This window comes from Marmota monax, unplaced genomic scaffold (assembly GCF_021218885.2).
Source record: "Marmota monax isolate L192 unplaced genomic scaffold, Marmota_monax_Labrador192_F-V1.1 WCK01_AAM20220418_F8-fsc00076, whole genome shotgun sequence".
Taxonomy (NCBI): domain Eukaryota; kingdom Metazoa; phylum Chordata; class Mammalia; order Rodentia; family Sciuridae; genus Marmota; species Marmota monax.
In genome coordinates, this window is record NW_026692843.1 from 5,314,153 (window position 1) to 5,321,428 (window position 7,276).

At 50.2% G+C, this 7,276-nt stretch overlaps 1 long non-coding RNA gene across 1 annotated transcript; it reads right to left on the reverse strand.

The window, feature by feature from the left end:
- Positions 1-3,473: 3,473 nt before the first annotated feature.
- On the reverse strand, positions 3,474-6,006 carry LOC124095646 (uncharacterized). Its single transcript, XR_006852550.2, has 2 exons — positions 5,289-6,006; positions 3,474-4,380 (listed from the first exon to the last, which is right to left on the reverse strand). It is a non-coding gene; the product is annotated as an uncharacterized LOC124095646 (long non-coding RNA).
- Between the last annotated feature and the right edge of the window lie 1,270 nt (positions 6,007-7,276).

Below are 7,276 nucleotides of genomic sequence, written 5' to 3' on the forward strand. Positions count from 1 at the left end.
TCCTAGCGCCAGTTGATTAACAGAGCAGCATCAATGCAGCCTCCAAGGACCGGCCCACAGGGCACCCTCCTGGCTGCGCTGAGATGCAGGCCCCTTGCTGGTGACAGAGAGGAGCTGGGAAGTGGCAGCCGACCCAGGACCATCCTCACCACAAAAGGGGCATGGCTGGGGTAGGCAGAGAGCTAAGGAGGAGCCGTCCAGAAAACCCAGGTGCATTTTAAAAGAAATGTTTTCCAACTCGATAATTAATGCATCATAATGAAATGCGTGTGGCTTCTGATTAGAAACCTGGAGGACCCATGTCCACAATTCCTTCCTTCTTCCACTCTCCACTATAATTAATGTCTCCAAAGTGCCCGAGCTTAGAGGACTTATCTAGAGCCTTAATGTGTAAAAACATATTTATTTTTTTCTTCTCAAAACAAACCCTGAGAACCTTAAGTAACTCATGTGTTTGTTCCCCAGCTGCGGATAATCCTTGTGCTCTGAAATCATTCCTAAGAAAGTCGGTCACTGGAGAAAGTGTCAAGGGTCTCCAAAGTGGTTTTCAAATCTAACACCAAAGTTATGCGACTATGGAAGGATGAAAGGTATGTTTCAAATGGAGCTGCAGATTTGTTCTCCAAGACCACTGTGAGGAATCCAAAAGCTTGAACCAGGCTGACTCACTTTGGGGAGGGGGGTCCTCCAAGGACGGGAGGAGATGGCCAGGCTCGCTCTGCCTGGCTTTATTAACTCATCCATAATTAGCCCATAGCTTCGATACAATTTAGCTCGTGCCATATGGGCTAATATTGAGCAGAACGGTACCCCCCGTGCAGGTGACAGTCTGTCACACTGAAGGCAGATTAGCATAAAACAAACAACAACACACCCTTAACGGCAGTGGTGCCATTTGCAACACCAGAGTTATGGTTGTGTAAGCACTTCCATTAGAAACTCTTATTTTCAAAGATTTTATAAATTAGTCATTTAAAAAATCACTCTGGGCTGAAATAAAAACCAACCAATCCGCTGTTAGCCAGCAAGGTTTATGTTCAATGACACTCGGAAAAAACATGTGGCAATTACCCCAAGTTTTGGCTGGGCATTCTCTTTCCTTGGATTCACTGAATCAAACACCAGGTGCAATTTTATGTTGAGTGACAGAGAAAAATTTCAACACAGGAAGAGAAAGAGATGTTTCCTAGGACGAGACTCATCCGTCTTGCAGGTTTTATTCACTTTTTGACTCTGAGTTGACACTGGGTGCTGTGGGTTGGCTGTCTCCCAAGGGTTCGTGCATTAGAGGGCTGGCCCTTGGTTTGGTGGTGTAGAAGAGGTGCAGGACTCCTAAAAGGCAGGGCCTAGTGGGAGGGCCTCAGGTAAATTGGACCTCTGTTCTTGGAGGAGACTGAGACTCCAGCCTGTTTGACTTCCTATCTGGCAAAGCGATTCCTCCCTCTCTTGTTCGCTCCTGCCACTATGATGCTCTCCACTGTGAGGCTGTCATCAAACTGATACCAACCCACTGCCCTTGATCTTCCAGAACTGTGAGCTAAGTAAAGTTACTTTTGTTTACAAAGTTGTTCAGCCTCAGGTATTTTGTTACAGTTATGAAAAACTGACAAATACAGAGTGTTAATGTCAATTGGAGGAGGTGATGGTCCACAAACCCTGGGGATGGGTGTGGTTTCTACTGATTGGGCTCACCTAGGAGAGGTGGACCCTGGTTCCATTTGAGGAGAATGTTCATAGCGTAAGAACCTTGCTCTCTGACATGTCTCTGAGAACAAAACCACAATGAGGGGCCTGTCAGTATTTGTAGTTTTCGATCATTCTGAGGCACAAACAGTGAGAGGGTTGAGAGCCACAGTTGCGTCGGTGGCAAGATCTGCACAGCCGCCTGGGCCTTGCCATGGTGTCTCAGGTTCACTCCACCGCCAACACCACACTGGACAAACGCCCGTCGACCTGCCGCTCAGGTGGCCTTTCTCTGTAATGTTGCCTGGAGCACTCACTGCCTTTCCCTAGTGCTCAGGTTCATTCCTTTGGGACTTGGTTGTGCTCAGAGCATCCTGGTGCCCGTGGAAACACTGGCTGCTCACCGCCTGGAAGCTGTGCTTGTGGCTGGTTTTCTCTGGCCCTTTACAGATGCAAGAAGGGCAGGCAGAGAAGGGCTGGGCCGGCCTAAAACAGCCGGAGCAGATCCCGGGGGGCCGGGGAGTCCTGTTCTCATGGGTTGCTGCCCAGGCACAGGCACCCGGAGCCCATGCAGTTTTGAGCTTGGATGACCTACATAATCCTGTCTCCTCTCCCCTCCTTTATTTTATTAAAAATTTTAAATAAATGGGATTAATTATCTCAGCTCTGGCAACACCCACCACAACACACGATTGAATGAGAGGGCTCACCTAGCTGAGGGGCCACACAAGGAGACAGAATGGGTCAGACATGACCACAGACTCATGTGTAATATCCTCCATGGGTAAGGTGAGAGAGGACGTCTGAGAGACAGCCGGACATCTCCGTTCTAGGGTTGACCTTGGGGAAAGACCTAAGTCTTTATTTTTTTAATATCTATTTTTTAGATGTGGGTGGACACACTGTATCTTTATTTCATTTTTATGTGGTGCTGAGGATCAAACCCAGTGCTTCATGTGTGCTAGGAGAGTGCTCTACCACTGAGCCCCAGCCTCAGCCCAAGACCTGAGTCTTGAAGAAGAAAATCAACACATGGATCAGCAACTAGGCTAAGTCCCTCCCTAAGGATGGGGAGGAGATGAGCAACCCTTGGGCTGTGGGATGTCAATCATTCAGTGGCTTTTGATACAGAGTGGGCCTGGTGAGTCTGTGCCACCTCTTCCTGTGTGTCCCACTTCCCCAGCAAGACCCTTTGTCTGGGTTGTGCTGGGGAGAAGGACTTCTTCAGGGCCAGCTCCTCCTTGCTCTGCTTGGGGAGGTATGTCTACTCACATTTAATAATGCTCAAGTCATGACATATTGCTAGATGAGAAAATAGCATTTCTTTATTAAAACAGCTTTATTAAGCCTGTTTTTCACCAATTCACGTGGTGTGTGTGTGTGTGTGTGTGCGCTGTGTGCGCGTGCATGTGTGTTTTCCTCCTACTGCTGAGGGAACATGGCCTAGCAAGTTTCACAGACTCTTCTTTTGAAAGGCAGCTCTGCTGTTTTGCATCACTGAAATGAAATGAATTGTGCTTTGCAGATAGGAGCTGAATTTTCCTACCTCTCATTGGCCGTTTATGTGACTCTACGGTTTTCAAATGGTGCGATGCGGGAGGGTGCCAAATGTCCTGCCATTTCATAACCAGCGGCAGACAGAGCTCTTTTCAAAATGCCACCGCTCAGAGCATCTGTTGTTATTAAGTAAGATGATCAAATGTTGAACAGGACTTCAATTTTGCTTTTCCCGTCACTTATCGAGCAAGAATAATATGCAGTTTGTGGACAAAATAAACGTGTGAGGGCCATTGTGCCAATGGCTGCGTTTTTGTGTTCCTCTTTATTACTGATTGTAAAATAAACTTTGGCCTTTTTTAATAAATGTTATAAAAATGCTCTGTGAATCAGGAGAATGTCACCCATTAAATCCATTTAACATCATCATAATTAAAAATGCAGCCCTGCCACGCGTTCAGGACGGAGGCCATAAAAAGCCCACTGTTACCCTGCACTGACAGCCCTGCTCCAGGGGGGCCAGGCCCAGCCTCCCCACACCCGTGCGCGCGCGCGCCCGCAAACACACACACACACACACACACACACACCTGCTCCTCAGCCTGGGTCTCTGGAAGTCCCTGGCTGGTTAGATAGCATCTCCAAAGGAATGCTTTTAGCTGTCTCACACTTCTTCAAGGAAAATGTGAGCAACAACAAAACACAGGCCGAGGCCACAGACGAGATGATTTCTTTTTGGGGAAAAGTCACAAGAGAGAGAGCTGCCACGGCTGGAGCCATCTGGGAAGTGTCGAGAACGGAGGTGGAATGCGCTCTCCCTCCTCTCCCGGGGCCGCTGAGGGCTGCTTTTGATATTTGAAAGTGATGTGAACCAGAGGGCAGAGAGCACCCGGTGCCCTGGCAGGACCTGCCCCGTCTGGGAGGTTGCCTGGACTCTGTTTCAGCCCTCAAGCTTCTGTTTCCAGTCTCCTTCTCAGACCTTTGCAGTGTTCTCCTGCGCCCAGCATCCATGCTCAGGTTGCATCCGTCAGGGAGACCCGTGGACATTAACTGGTGCCTGAGCGGCCCGCTGTCCGGCCCCAAGAAAGTTCAAGGTTTAGATTTAATTCAAGGACAGTAGGGGCTAGCCAAGTGATGCTGAGATGAAGGGTGGGCTTTTGCCTGGCATTTGGAATCTGTGTTGGCATCCAAAACACCCACCTTGAGGACAAATGAAAGAAATAAGCACCTGTCAATTTCCCTGCTCCAAGGAAAAGAATTCCCCTCCCACTGTGCTCCCTGGGGACCCTGCTACATAGTGGGATGGACAGCTTGCCATGGAGACTGAGCTCCCCTAAGTGTACCTGAGACTGCCCTGGACACATGTGCAGAAGACCAAGGGCTGCACAGCCTCTGTGGGTGAGTTCTGCTAACACCCAGAGGCAACGCTGCACGGTTTTTCTGGCTTGAATGCATTCTCCTCTGTTCTTCGTCTCCCTTTTCTTGGTTTGTGTCCGTTAGCCAACAGAGTGCCAACAGTGCAGGCTAGCCCTGCCTCCCTGCCCCTCTTGAACCCGTGTCACTCCCAGCACTGTGGCTGTACCTTCAGCCTGCACATAGCCTGGTATAGTCACTCAGGAGCCCAAGAAATCTGCACATCCTGACCACTCCAAGAAACTCAAGCCACATCAAAGTGGACATAAATGACATCCCTCATAGGGTGATGCTTTTAAGTCACAACAAAAAGACAAGCTGTGTGTGCGGCATCCTTTATCCCCCATTGCCTAAGGGCGGGTGACCTAATCCCCTGAGGTCTCCCTTGGTGTCTGCCAGCAAATCAAGGTCTCAGGGACCACTCTAGACCTTCCCTGGAGAGGCGTTTTCTCGGTAAACTAATTGTTTTGCATTGTGAGCTCTCAGTATCATTAGGATGGTGACCCAAGGGTGCTTCTGCTCTTCTACTGCAGGAGTTGGCCGTGGCTCCCTAACGGACACTGCTGAGGAGCTGGCCCTCCTCCTGGAAGGGCCCGGGGCTCCTGTGGTGCATACTTGGTTAACCCTCTGCAGGTGCCGGGCCTCTCCTTTTTCTCCAGTGTGCAGCTTGCTCTGTTTCCCACAGAAATACTCACCCACAGCCTGTGGGCTGAGAAGGGCCTTCAAGAGCATCTCAGCTGCTCAGGTAGAAGACGAAGAAATGACCTCAGAGCAGTGGAATTTCCTAAAGTGACAGAGCCAGGATTGGCCACGGTCAGTGCTTAGGACCTGATGCCTGTCCTTGAGGTCACTCACAGGGTGACCCCCCTCTCAGAAGATCTCTCTAGTTTTCAGCATCATCCCACCTGGGGGATTCTGTCTTTCAACGACTCTGGTGTAAGAATCTGGTCTTTTCCTAGTGCCTCTGGTTCACCTGTCAGGTTTGCTCAGGCTGAATTTGTAGCTCACCTGCTGGAACTTCCGGTGGCTCCTGAAGCCCCAGCTGAAGAACCCAAGTTTGGCCCACGCTGGCCCTGACACGGCTCCCGGGGAGCACATGTCCCCTCCCTGCTGCTGTAGTCGTGGTACTCAGAGCCCATCCCGACCTGCAGAACCTTCCGTATAGTCGCAGATTTGTAGGTTTTAACCTTCAGAATGGCTTCCTCTCCCCCAGCCTTGGTCTTCTCTGGCATGTTCTTCCTGCTGGAAGGGAGGGGTAAGTCCCAGGCTCCAGGTCTGGCTTCTCCCACCCAGGCCCCAGGCAGTCCACTAAGACTGTGGCGTCACTTCCTGTTTACTGTGAATCTGGAGAATGTCACCTCCAGGCCAACTGCGACCTTCCTGGGTGTGGACAGCATCTGCTGAGGTGCAGCTTGCTCCTCACTGGTACCTCACAGGCTGCTGGAGCTACACACACACGTCCATGAAGAGGTGACGGGTGGAGACCTTCCCCAGGGGACCTTTCCTGATTACTCAAGACAGAAATCCTCACCCTGTCGTCCATGAGCCCTATGCTTCATGTGTACCCTGTGTGGTTCTTACAAAGGGCACCCTTAAGCCATGATGTTCATAGTAATGGACAGTTGTCACGGTTGTCACAACCATGGGTTGGCACCCCTCTTTCCACTGGACACTGTCCTTGAGCTTCAAGAAGCAGTGCTAAGCCTCCCCACACCTGACCCCATGCATCAGCTGGGCCTCCTGGGGGACTGCACACACTCCTGAGACAAGTCACTGTCCCAAGGGAAGTGATGAGGAACCCTGTCTATCATTCTGTGATGAAATGCAGGGAAATATAGGGGCAGCGAGGAAGAGGCCACTGGGGGCTTCCAGGGAGGGTGTTGGAGCTCAGACTAAGATAGGGAAAGATGAAGGAGAACAAGAGAGCACACTCCAACCAAGGACCAATGGACAGACACAGGATCTCGGGAGGACACAGGGTGAAATGAGGAAAGGGCCAGAGGCTGAGCTACCCTCCTCTCCTTCCGCCCGCAGCTGGTGTAGGATCTGACTTCTTGTCCACCTGAGATCTGGGGATGTGGGAGCTGCGTCTTGCTAATTAAAGTCAGTGACATGTTTCTGGAAAGAATTCCTATTGTCCAAAGAAAACAAACCCTAGTCGGTTCTCCAACTCAGCTTCCTTTTTATTTCTGCAGAAAAGCAATGAGGCTTGCATTTTAAATATATTTTAAATGATTTCCCTGCTCTTCAGGTCTATTTTTTTTCTGTAGTTTTGCTTTCTTTGGGCTCACTGATCTGTCTGTTTTTCTTTCCTGATCCCAGCTCTCAGGCACGCCTGTCTGCCCGAGCCCTCCTGCCCAGGCCAGGTCACCTGCAACCTCGAGGTTTTCACACCAGCCTGAGACAGTTTCCTCCCCACTTCAGGCCCAGAGTGAGATTTATCTCAAAACCCTCAGCATGGCCACTGAATTTTCTCTTTTTATTTGAAGTAAAAAATGCAGAAGTTTCCAACTTTGGTGACCTATTTGAGTTTTGTGTCTGGCTTGGTTATTTAGGGACCAGGGGTTTATAAAGAGTCTGGTCAAAGCATCCTGGGGGTACCTGCCTGGGGCCCCATGGCAGGGGTGGGTGAGGCAGAGAGCTCAGGCAGCTTTCCTCTGTGTTGAGTATTTTTCTGTCTGGT